The sequence below is a fragment of the Ostrinia nubilalis genome, chromosome 23 (genome assembly GCF_963855985.1).
Source record: "Ostrinia nubilalis chromosome 23, ilOstNubi1.1, whole genome shotgun sequence".
NCBI classification, from domain to species: domain Eukaryota; kingdom Metazoa; phylum Arthropoda; class Insecta; order Lepidoptera; family Crambidae; genus Ostrinia; species Ostrinia nubilalis.
The window spans coordinates 2,190,642-2,204,572 of NC_087110.1; the positions used below are offsets into that span (position 1 = coordinate 2,190,642).

Sequence of the window (13,931 nt, forward strand, 5' to 3'; positions counted from 1 at the left end):
AAATAAATTAAATGAAACCATCAATCGAGCTAGTACGATTTATTTTATTATTCATCAATAATCAAATTCAGAACTTGAATATTCAACTGCAATGTCTGCTCATGAACGCTTCAAACTCGGTACTTCTTTCCCAATTCCATAAAATTCAACACTTAGAAAGTGACAAAAATCTTTAAAATAGGTAGTTGAAACAAACCACAGCTAATTTTCATAGTGGACTGTACTATACGATAAACATGTCAGTCAATTTGACAACCTTTGTCGGAAACATTATTCAATGAAAATATTGTCCAAACCCTTAGTATTTCTCTTCGACAAATACTTTGACACAATGCAAACCACTTTTCTTTCACGACTATAAAAAGATTTTAGCAATTTAATTCACAAAATCAATTGCGCACATTTAAAATAAAGTTTGTTTACACTTTGACAGCAATAGACTGACATGCAAGGTGACGTCATGTCAATGAAGTTTTCAGTTACTGTTGCCATTAAAAGAAATTAGTACCATTAGTTTTCCGCAACATGGCGAGGGTTTTTATGTTACTGGTCAGGCTATACAATTAATTTGACAACTGGCTAAATATGCGAACAAACGAAGCCGTTATAAAAAGAAAAGAAAAAACAATTGAAACTCGACGCATTCCAAACGCGCGAAACAAAACAATATCCAGACACCGTTGCTCGTTGCTAGGGGGCGCTGTTCCGCAAACTGACGCGACCCCGCGCGGTCGTGTCGTGTCGTGTCTAAGTACAGTCGGGACAATAAAAAGTAAGTACTAGAAAATAAAATGTGTGAAATAAAATTCTTAGTGCAATAATATTCCATTTCTATTTTATTCTTTGAATATAAAAGACGTCCACTGACCCCAAATAAAATGGGAATGGGCCAGGCAAAGTAGTAGTATATAAAAGACGTCCACTGCTGGAAAAAGGCCTTCCCACGGCTTTTTACGTTCCAGCATTCGAAATCCAAAAGCGAATCTAAAACTATGATACCAAATGTGAAAATTCAAATGCTTTACAATACCTCTTCCTTCCATGACAAACATTATTTAAGCCTAGTATAATAGAAAGTTAATGACACATATGTTTACTGCCGACTGTACCATCATTGAAAATACAGCTCTGAGCAATGCGGGTAACAAACGTTTTGTTTTTGCGTCTGTGGGGTCAAGTGACATTATGTGTTTAAATTCCGCAAAAGTAGGCGAAGACATTGCACTGTACAGCCTAACGTGTACTTGGTCTAACACCTTTACTCTAAGGCTGAGTTAAACCAACTTACTTTGACCGTGACACTAGGTGGACCGACGATCTGGTGAAGGTCGCGGGAGCCGCCTGGATGCGAGCGGCGCAGGACCGGTATCTGTGGAAATCCTTGGGGGAGGCCTTTGTCCAGCAGTGGACGTCTTTCTGCTGAAAGGAACGAACGAACTTTGACCGTAACTTTAACAATAACCGGTGCTTTTTGTATGGAGTTTGACAGATTTTTGACGTTTGTCAAAGTTAAAGTAAGATGGTGCAACCAAGCCTAAGACTCCCCGCAGGCTACAGATTTTTAGTCGGCCGATATATAATTGTGCCCGATTTCAATTCGTATGAAGAATCGGCTAATGCCACTATTAGGTATATGCGCACTATTATACATGTCCATTACTGATTACTGCTTGCACGCTTGCATGCATGTTTGCTTGCATGCATGCATGCTTGCTTGCACGCTTGCTTGCTTGCATGCTTACTTGCACGCTTGCTTGCATGCTTGCTTGCATAAAGGTAGCAGGAAGGCTGAGATGATTATGATGGTAATAATGAAACCCTAATAAGATTATTAGAAAATAACTTGGACCGTATATCGTGAATAGTATTGCTAATAAATAACCCTGGACACGTCTCGGTCGATTCTTTGCCGATCGTTCCTCTCAATTTAATGACTATGGCTTAAGAGGTCTTTACACGGACGGATTTTGTTCGTTAGTTTCAGCCAAATGTCGTCTACTGCTGGGCAAAGGCCTCCCTATGGATTCCCATAACGGTCGCTCCTGCGCTGCCCGCATCCAGGTAACTCCCGCGACCTTCACCAACATTTATCAGTCCACCTAGTGAGGGGCCAGTCACTACGTTTTCTGGCCCATGGTCACCATCGAAAACTTTTCTGCCCCAGCAGCCATCAGCTTTACAAGCTTTATAACATCGCCTTTCTGTCATTAAAAATTGGTTCAGCAGTTTTGAAGTTAAGCATGAAAGACAGACGACTTTATATTTGTAACTTTGCGTATGCATTAACTGCAAATAATCACATCAGGGTTGTTTTAAAATAATGCAACTTTTAACGACCAAAATAATATTTTTAAAGCTACACCTTTTAACACAAATCGGACCGTGTAAAGACCATCTCGATGCGACTGTTTACGGCCTCGTAAAACGGGTATTGTCTATGGCACAGACAGCACATCAAGCTTTACACTATACTGTCTTATCTACTTGTAATAAGCACTATTTTACTACAAAATACACTTTGATGTGCCCGTTAACTTCAGCGGAGTTCTGTTGAAATATGGCGACAGCTTTCATGTGGGTAGATGGAAAAATGCATTAAAATTTATGGACGATAGGGACTGGTGGATGTAACCTCAACGCTAGTTCGGTTGCGGCTTGGAATCCTGCATGAGGCAAATATGATGTACCTACTCAACAATTTTACATTGAAAGTGCTCAAAAATCATACGCTTTTTTATAAAAACCCAACACAAAAAAGACTTTTATGGAATTAGCTAAGCGTGACGTCACTACCTGCAACACGTTCATACAAATTAGTTTCAACGTGGCACAAGTAATGTCACTAGATTTAAAATACTATTCCCACCTCTCGTTCCCACCGCTGCAACTCCTGTGTAGCCAGGATCTACAGCTTGACCGCCAATAAAAACCCAACCAGTGAAGGTCAAGTTTGTCCCGGGGGAAAGTTAAACTGTCATTGGACCTGCAAAGAAATTAATTAGAACATAGAAGGACTTCGAAGTTCTCCTGTCTCTTACGCCCGTATTCACAAACATTACTATCAGATCTTCCAGTACGCGTGGATGGATGCACAGGGTAACACACGAACCAATCACAGAGCTCCATTCAACTTTGTGCTTTCGATTTGCTGATTCACATAAGCAAGCATCGTTTGTGAATACGGGCGTGAAAATTTTGAAAATAATTCATATTCTCTATTGTTGTTTTCGAATGTTTATTCAACACAGATATTGTCCGTGATAAAGCCCAATGACTGATTGCACCAGGAAATGTAGAGCCGTGTTACACTGCAATACTGTTTCTTACCAGCCATCGATTGGCTGAGTTACAGCCTAAGAATGATCAACACCTTGCTTACGTATAAATTATCTAGACTTTAGGGTTGGTGTACAATAGTTTTGGCGAAATTGAAACAATGGCGACAGTAGCCAGCGACAGCGTGGAGTTAGGTGCTACATAATCTGAAATTCAGTTCTTTTTTGTAATATTTATATTAAAAGCTAAGCAAACTTGAAATTTGGCAGGTAGATTCCTTATAGAGTGTTAACATCCACTAAGAACGGATTTTAAGAAATTCCATCCCTAAGGGGGTACAACGGGGTCCACGCGTACGAACTCGAGGGCGGCCGCTAGTCTTGTAGATAACTAGGTACCTAAAGTACCTACTTCTCAGTATCCTACGTTAAGTTGTATGTTGCTAAGCTTGTATTTTACTTCATCGTCATCATCATCATTTTAGCAACAGGAAGTCCACTGCTGAACACAGGTTGGTAGCGGCCAAAAAATCTGATAAAGTTATTGGTATTTTTTATTTAATTACACCTATGTTTATTACTTTTTTTATTTGCTCTATGACGTCTAAATCAAAAATTAACAGTCATATAGTAAATACCGTTGCGGTTTAATCCAATATCTCATTAAAATATCAATATCTCAAACTCATATCGCACGTCTATCCTGCCCTCCGCCTAACAATCCGTGGGTGCGACACCGTCCGGAACCGAACCGACTACCCACCGTTGATTTAGTGAAACACGATGCTGGGGCAATATATAAATCTTCTTATCAACTGAGATAGTATTCTTATGTAACAACGAAAACATATTTTCGATTCTACAGGACAGATTTTATTACATAGAGTTCTTAAAACTTTTCAGCTTTTCAACCAACTTTGAATCGTCTACAAGGCCAACTGGCAAAAAAATCTCATTTTTGCAAGTAGGCTTTTAAAAAGCACTTTTACAAGTCCCAGTATTAACCCTACCACTGTTTCGGGACAATAAATGGGCCAGTGCTGAGAAGAAGCAGCGCAAGAAACTCAGTTACTATTTATTGTCTCTTTTTCAAGGATTCAATTCCCGTTGGGGGCTTACTGAGAAACACACGTTAAAAATACTTTTAAGGAGTTTGTTCCTAATTCCTAACCAAAAATGGCTGAACCACTTTTTTGTTTTTGAAGTCACTTTCATTGGCAGAATTAACTCCTAAATCTCATAAAAATCCTAGGAATCGACTAATTGGACTCAAAGTAATTACATTATTATTGAGTTAAAATATGTTACCTAGAAATAAATTAAAAAATTTATGACTTTGTATGTTTTTTAATAAAAAAAACGTCAAATAGGGCCAATTATCATAACATTTTTGTTACCTAGAGCTGCAGATTACATAATAATGTTATTTGAATGAAAATATAAACATGCCAGAACTCTGTATTTAGGTCCTAAACGACAATTTAGTTAATTACGCCTTACTATGTATCGTTTAAAGCTTCAAACTCAAAGCTATAGCCCACAAAGCGCGCTCATAACATTAAATCATTAAAGTTTAATTATCTAACAAAACTATTGCAGAATCGCATTACCACAGATGGCAATTTAAAAACCATTAACCGATTATGTCAGCAAATAGGTATTAAGTCATACAAAGACATACAAACCATTCAAAACTGTTTCGTACGCGACCTTAACTAAACAAAATTGAGAGTTTTTAGATATACGAGGTCGACAACTTTGTATTGGATACTAAAATTGAGAGTTTAAGCGTTGGCGTAAGTCGTCAATTTTGTATTAGATACTATTTTTTTTCACTGAATTATGCGCTATAGTATGGAAAAAAAACTTTATGAACGCAAATGTCAACTCTATTTTTTGGGAAAATTTTAAATTGTAAAAATACTTAACTTCCATTTTTTAGGGTTCCGTACCTCAAAAGGAAAAAACGGAACCCTTATAGGATCACTTTGTTGTCCGTCTGTCCGTCCGTCCGTCCGTCTGTCAAGACCCTTTATCTCAAGAACGCGTGAACGTATCAAGTTGAAATTCACATGAAATACTCAGGTCTATTGTTTCTTTAAGCTGTGAAAATATCAAACTTCTAAGCCAAGCCAATCAAAAGATACAGCCGATTATGTCGATATTTTCAACAAATTTTCGACACTCGCAAAGGAATCAAAACCTACAGGATACTTCCCGTAAACTCAGAATCTTGAAATTTGGCATAAAGCATTGTCATATAATGCAAATATAGGAAAAATTGCGAAAATTACATTTTTTTAGTTATATAATATAATAAAAATATTTTAATAAAATGAAACTTACTACCTTATTTCTCACGAACGAATAAAGGTATCAAATTGAAATTTATACCAAATACCTAGGTCTATTGTCCCTTTAAGAAGTAAAAAAATCAAACTTCTAAGTTAACGCGATCAAAAGATACAGCAGTTTATACCGACACCTTAGACGAATTTCCGTCACACGCTAGGGAACCAAAACCTACAAGGTACTTCCTGTGAACTCAGAATCTTGAAATTCGGCACGAAGCAACGTTATATAGTACAGATAAAGGAAAAATTGCGAAAATGATAAATTTGAAGTTATATAAAATTTAAAATATTATTTTTGCTTACATGACATAAAATATTTTTTTAATAATTATAAACTTACTACCTACCCTTTTTCACATGAACGCGGAGATATTAAAGTTGAAATTCATATCAAACACTTCTTAAATCTAATTGCCTCTAAACTGTGAGAAATTCTAAATCAACGCAAAAATTCAAAACGCTGAGGTAGGTTACCTACCTATAATGCAAATATAGGAAAAATAAATAAATAAAAAATAATCATACCGCATATTTTGAAATTCGCCACTACTCGCAACGGAATCAAGTAAGTAATTTGATTTAATACGTCATAAATTGTAAACCGCTACGTTTGTACGGCGGAACCCTCGGTGTGCGAGCCCGACTCGCACTTGGCCGGTTTTTTAAGCTTTTGTTACTACGGGCGCATTATCGTTTGACATTGTTCAATTTATACAAGTTAACATCATAAGGTCATTTACTAAGTCAATTATAAAGAAAAACATCGGTCTGGGTCACGAAGTAAGACGCTACATTATTGTACATTCACGATAATCCTCACACCGTATCTCAGCACATTATACTCAAATCACCAAGTATCAATACGTAAGCAAACACATATAATCGTCCCTTTCTAATACAAGTGATGAGAGCGGGCAGGTCAATCTCTATAACGAGATATAACGGTTATAAATTCGCTCACGATCGCTCTCGTGAATTCACGTTAATCACCCTGTATCATTACTATACAGGGTTACCAGTTTCAGGGGTGGCACAAGTTGAAGGAAACTAGAGACAAACTTGACCTTCACTGGTTGTATTTTATTGGCGGTCAAGCTGTAGATTCTGGCTACACAGGAGTTGCAGCGGTGGGAACGAAGAGATGGGAATGTCTCGTAGTGAGACAAACCATTACATTGCTATCTTTTTAGTAGACCAATGAAGGTTGATGAGTAAAATTCATTAGGACTATTTCAATGACTTAATGAAAAGTAAAAAGTATAATAAATTTTATTAAAAATGCACTGCGCTTTGCATAATGACGCCACGCATTTGACATGTTAGTTCAAATTTTCACTTAAAGTTGACTCGCGGTGTTGTAATATGATTTTCTCCGGGTTAGATGTTTTGCATATTTTGTTATTATGTTTTATCAGCCTACCGAAGTTTTCTTATTTAACGCGAGTTTTATGAGTGTGTGAACATTCATTAAGACTGAAACTTTAAATTCAAAGGTCGATAGCCTCTGAAACAGCAATGGCGGCGTTATAGCGTGTATCAGCAGAAGTATGGTATAATCTCGGTTCCCAGACATGAGTGGTCGACAATCCAAAGTCAAGGGCTGACCCTTCACCTACATATCGGTCAGTATCTTATTAACGGACCGTTCGGAATCGTGTGTGGTCCAAACGTGGAAGACGTAGCGGATTCTGTGAGCCAGTGAGCCTGTAATTTATACTAGGCTGACCTGACGAACTTTGTATCGCCATCATCAGAAATAATGTAGGATTTAATGGTGAATTTAAAATTGGTGTAGTAGTTTCAGAGCCTATTCAATGCAAACAAATAATCAAGTCTTTCTTCTTTATAATAGTAGTTAGATGTAGACTACAGACGTTTGTCGCCAGCAGCTTTGCACTCTAGATTTTTAACTGCTTCTATGTTCTTCTAATTAATTTCGTTGCGGGTCCAATGACAGTTCCTTTTCCGCGGGAAAAACTTCACTGATTGGGTTTTTACTGGCGGTCACGCTGTAGGTACTGGCTAGTGAGAATAGACCCGTAAGACGACGCGTCACAAATGGCTACACATTTTGGGATCTTTTGTCTGTTTATGTACAAAACTCAATGAATATTAAGATTTTTTAACTATTCAAACTCAAGCATAGATATACAGCTCTGGTGTTGGTGAAATACCTATCAAATATGGGCATCTACAGGTCCCAAAGCTATTTTTAAGTTTAGATTCACACAAGTCTACCCAGCGTTTAAAATCTAGCGTTAAATCGTGGAATTATAAGTGTCCTCAAAGGTTTACTTGGTTCCGCTAATGCTTATAAATTGGGTCAACCCTAACAAGCTAGGTCAAAGGCCCTGTCAATGTGTCCGTTTGTTTGTTTAAGTCTCATTGCAAAACGCGTCAATTCTCTCACTTTTGGGAGTGTACTAACAAACAAACATGGCAGTGTCCATGTTTGATGTTATGATACATGTTGTATTCAAGGTTATGTTTAAATATTGCAGCAAGGATTTTTTAAACAAGCTTTTGGCTGTGGCTTTGCTTGAATGAATTTAAGGCTTAGTTGCACCACCTTACTTTAACCGTTACTATAACCATAACCGGTGTTTTTTAGTTTGACAGACTAAGCACCATCACCATGCTGGTGCACCATCTTACATTAACTTTGACAAACGTCAAAAATCTGTCAAACTCCATACAAAAACCACCGGTTATCGTTATAGTTACGGTCAAAGTTAGGTGGTGTAACTCAGCCTTAGTGTGTCAACGAATGGCTTTGTAATGCATCCTGTTTAATACATCCTATGGTCTAGTGGCCAGGTCTTAGAGATCCCAGGGTCAATTCCCAGTAAGATAAAATTCTTCGCGTTTGTTGGTTATCTCTCTCCACGTTCGTTATGATATGATCGTCACTTTCAATTATTAACAATGCTTATCAATTTAATTATTACTTAATTTAATTACTTATTCCTGAACGTACCCGAAATTATGGCTTCTTTCTTATATAGCACAAACTTTTATCCCCTACCTTCAAGTTTTATTTTCAAAGAAAATCAAATTAACCTCTAAGCTTTTATTAAGTTCTGAGTTCTAATCTTAATCCAATTACATTTTTTTTTTTACAAATACAGAAGCCATAAAGGCTAAATTAAACCTCATAGAAACCTAGTGTGGCGAGACAAATTAATTGCTATAAATTGCTATAAATGTAACCAATAGAACACCTGATGATAATGCTCCACATCCGCCACAATGCACTGACCTGATTTTTATACTAATGCATTCGTGTTTTTGCACGCGCACGCGCACACTTCATACAAAGTCGAGTGAGATTTTTAGATTCAAGGTGGGTCCAAAAAGAACTTAAAGTTTATTATAAATAAATAATAATAAATAATAAATAAATATCCTTGGACATTTTACACTGCGCTTCTAGTCCCAAACTAAGCAAAGCTTGTACTATGGGTACTAGACAACGGATATAAACATACTTAAATTATGTTGAACAATATGTATTTTATTAAACATAATAAATTAATTATATCTACAAAGCAAGTCATGCAGTGAAAAAAGAAGAGAGAGAGAGTGAGAGAGCAAATGCGTAAACCCTCAATGCGCGAGTCGCATTAGTCCACTTTTATTTTCGAAAAAATCTGTCAAAATTTTATTATAAGTAAAATTTTATAAAATGGTAATGTACCTACTTTATTTTTATTTTTTTCGACAAACTTTCAGCTAGTCACAAAATAGGCAGGATGACAAAAGAACAACTTTATTGACTTACATATTTCCAATTTACTAATGATAACAATTAAATATGTCGATTGTGTGCTTATGTTACTGACATTCAATGCATAATACGTATGCTACATGCAAAATGTAATTATTCAGATTGTTAATGATCGAATACGTTTTTGCATATCGATTAATAATCGATTGTTTGTTCCAGATCGCTCGATAGAGACGAGCAACCTGTACCCGCGTGTTTATAAGGTAAGCAACCAAAAAGGTGGTGTGGGTTCGATTCTCGCGAGGGTCAAGTTATCTGTATTATATTTTAAGAACAATATAGTTTTGAGTTAGATGAAAATAAGAAACCTATGAGTTACTATCTGACTCGGCGATCTTTGTACCGCAAGTAAATATCCCTTTTTGAAAATATTCCTATGTTTATGAAAATATTCTATAGCCTATGTTCACCAGGGATAATGCATGAATCTAATGGTTAAAGAATTCTTCAAATCGGTCCAGTAGTTTCACAAGTTATTCAATACAAACAGACAATCAAATCTTTCCTCTTTTAATTAGTGTAGATCATAATATTTTCTAATCATTTTTTAATTCAGCTCACTGAAACAGTTCAGTTATGCCCGTTTTCACCATCAATCCCTAATTTTTAAGTGACCCCTATGTTAACACATAACAGGCATTTTGTTTTCATAGGCGTCACAAAAATTAGGGATTGAGATGAAAACAGGCATTAGTCTTTCTTTTTTAATCTTATTTACTTTCCAAAGTCTATACACGCAGGATAGATTTTGATTATGTACAGTATGTAGTAATTTTCTTGACACTTGACTAACAGAATGCCTATTAAACGGGTGGTCATATATTTTATGCTGTTAAGTGTCTGTCTTGTGGCCTGGAATGTATTATGTAAAGGTGTGTCCACACTGGGCCACACACAAAATTTTACACAAAAAAAAGTTCAGCCAAACAAAGTTACCTAATGTCATGGTCAGAGGCAAAGTTTTTGAGGCAGATTGAAATCAAACAGTGATTATATCGTGCATATTGGTTAGTGTGAGTTCATTAACCGACTCCAAAAAAAGGAGGAGGGTCTCAATTCAAGGTATGGTTTTTTACCAAAATTTGATATGTTCGATGTGGCATACTCCCGCCTTCCCGAGGTGGTTCCAAGTCACTAAGTCAAGGTCTGTTGATGGGATCCTAGGGTAATCGAAGGCAACCCTCAAACTTCTTCTTTCTTCTTATTAACCTTAATTTCGAACTCCTATGTTCTTCTGATTAATTTCGTTGCGGGTCCATTGACAGTTTAACTTTCTCCCGGGACAAACTTGACCTTCATTGGTTGGGTTTTTATGGCCGTCAAGCTGTAGATCCTGGCTACACAGGAGTTGCAGTGGTGGGAACGAGAGATGGGAATAGTCCCGTTTTTTCTTCTTATTTTTCTGTCCTTAACCTGTGTCTCATAGCACAAGTGTATCGACAGTCTAAGTACCTATGGCGTTATGGGCCCATAAAATAGGCACGAGAATATCCCATATATTATGCCATGAACTGAACTAGATCTAGGTATAATTTCAGCTCAACTTTTTACGAGCAAGTATATGTATAAGTACCTACACCATTTTCTTATGTTCACCAAGTTAGTAAATAAACATTCAAATCATTGATGGTGGTACTCATGGGTTCGATCCCCGAAAAGAGCACACAAACTGTTAAATGATCGCTTTGTGGAGTTTTGCTTTCGTTCGTTCGTTTCAGCCAAATGACGTCCACAGCTGGACAAAGGCCTCCCCCAAGGTTTTCCACAATGCACGGTCCTGCGCTGCCCGGGCTGGAAGACGTAGCGTGGGCAGGCCTCCTACTAGGTGGACAGACGAGCAGGAGGACGACTCTCTCTCATTTACCAGGCAAATAGAGTATTTAGCCTATGTTGTGCAGGCAAAAACCTTAATCTAAATACAAAAGCGAGTCACTGATTGACTGACTCACTCATCACGAAATCTCAGAAACTACAAGTGCTATGAGTCTCTTGCATGGGGGTTCGTTTTAAAACGTAGGTGCTCACTAAGACGGGATTTTGCAAAATAAAATTAAACCCCTAAGGGGGTAAAACGGGATCCACGCGTACGAAGTCGCGGGCGGCCGTTAGTTTATAGATAATTATGAATTATGAAGAAAAATTATAAGAAAGTACGATAACGGTTTAATAGCACTTTGATATTACTGATTATAACGAGATAGATCATTACCAAACGAAATCATTTGCTATGCCAATCATGCGTTCGCTGATCACTATAAAGATCTAATTTATAATTATACCCCGCTAAGCCTTGGATCGAAGTAGGGTTTCTGATTTCTCGACTTATTTTTTTTCTCGAGTTTCGGGAATTCTCGAGGCCAAAGTCTCGAGTTTTCTCGGGTCTCGAGTCTTTTAATTAAAACTGTTGAAATCGGTTCAAAAATTAATAAAAACACGGGTTTTTATTAATGTTATAATGTGTCTGGGTTATAATCAATAATACTGTAAAATTTCAACAAAATCCGTTCAGTAGTTTTTGCGTGAAAGAGTAACAAACATCCAGACATCCACACAAACTTTCGCATTAATAATATTAGTAGGATAATTATAACTTAGTAATTAACTAAAGGAACAAAAGTCATAAAGTCGCGTGTACTTTAAGGATAAATAACCATACATATCTGGAGCTCCAATTGAATCACTTGTTTTCCAAAGAACACAAGTCCAAATTAATAGAAAATTACGATAATAAACCTACATTTACAAACAAAAAAAAAACTTTTAAATAAATTTTTAAACTTAAAGATAACGACTTGAATAAACGTATTTACGAGTAGGTACCTAAAGTAACAGATAGTCAACAAAAAATTTTCAGTCTTTAAATTGTTTAAATCAGTCAGTTATACAAACATAATAAAATATAGCATACTCGTAGGTGAACATTATTAGTTTCGGTTAAGATCATTACTTGAAAATCAAATTAGTTAAAAAAAGGAAAGACTAGGCCAGTCTAAACGCAACGTTAACCTATTAAATAATTAAAAACTTACTTTTGTCTAAGAAAATAGGCTTTCAAGAATATTAAAGCTTCAAAATCGAAACTCGAGAATTCTCGAGCTCCGGTAATTTTTTTCTCGTCTCGAATGAAGCCAAATTTCTCGAGTTTTCTCGCGTTCGAGAAAGCTCGAGCAGAAACCCTAGATCGAAGGCTTCTTAATACAGAAAGCAATATTATCTAATTTTATAATTATAGTTAAGTATAATCATACACTTCATTTTGATCATCAGATGAGTTTTATAAAAGACGCGATGTGATTAAATTATGCACACTTGATCAGTGATTGACGAAATAATTTGGCTAGGTAGGTGTTAAAGTTTTGATAGTCATTATCTACAATTGCAAGACGACCTCTAAAGGTGTTTTTAATAGATGCAATGGTACACAGATAGTTGGGTTAGGGTTAAGTTTCCGGGAGGGGCTGTGGTAGAGAAGGCTTTGTCCAGAAACCACAGTCTCCTACTTATGGCGAGTGACAGAGCACCGGGGTCTTTTTAGTGGGTATGCCTCATCCTTCTGACTTGGTGAGCCCCACATAACCTACCCTGTCCCCGCAGGGTAGGTATGCGATTCAACGCATTTTTCCCCGTAAAAAAGGGTGTTTTTAATATTCTGTGGTAGTTGAAGGATTTGAGTCCGGACTCCCATAGTTCTTACCACCAAGGCGATCGACGGAGTATCAGGGTCATTTTATTTCAAAAGGGGTTGCCCCACATGCGTGACACCCGCTAGTGTCCTTTTCATATAAGAATTTATTTTCGTGATGAAATCCGCACGATATTTAAAACACTCTAAACAAGACAGCCCAACCCGTCTGGCCAGTGTGGAGAGTGGTAGGACAAATCCTCCATTTGCCTCTGGTGAATTAGAGAGTCGTGCTCCTGCAGTGGAGACCAAATGACCTGATGATGAAAGAAGACGGCTATTAGTTGGATAAAAAAGCGGGAAATCATGCTTTAAAGTCGGTCGTTATTTCACGTCCTTCTCAAAATTAACCAAACAAATCTCAGAAAGCATTACCAGACTGCGGCGGCAAAACAATTAATGCATTAAGGCCCCGTTACACGCGAGTTAAGGGTCCGTTAAGGGTCAATTAACGCTAAATTAGTCCTTCGTCTCAATCAATTCTGTGTAGATTACGAAAGGACTAAAGCACAAGAGGTAGCGTTTTATGAGAGTTTTTGAAGTATCTGTAAGATGAAAGATGCAGGCCGCTACCAACCGTGCGATGTGGAAGTCATTGGGGGAGGCCTATGTTCAGCAGTGGACATCCTATGGCTGAGATGATGATGATGATGATGAGGTATCTGGTAGTCGCACATAGCTCACAGAAAAGTCTCGAGTGGCGACCACGTGGAAGACGTAGGGTGGACAAGCCCCGTACTAGGTGGACCGACGATCTGGTGAAGGTCGCGAGAGGTTCCTGGATGCGGGCGGTGTAGGACCGGTCGTTGTGGCAATCCTTGGGGGAGGCCTTT

At 37.4% G+C, this 13,931-nt stretch overlaps 1 protein-coding gene across 1 annotated transcript in view; it reads left to right on the forward strand.

Moving 5' to 3' along the window:
• The window catches only part of LOC135083298 (uncharacterized), a 187,957-nt gene that overhangs the window by 140,267 nt on the left and 33,759 nt on the right, over window positions 1-13,931 (forward strand). Inside the window, exon 4 of the mRNA XM_063978039.1 lies at window positions 9,576-9,619. The gene's annotated coding sequence lies outside the window, so the exon portion shown is untranslated. The remainder of the gene's footprint in view (window positions 1-9,575; window positions 9,620-13,931) is intronic.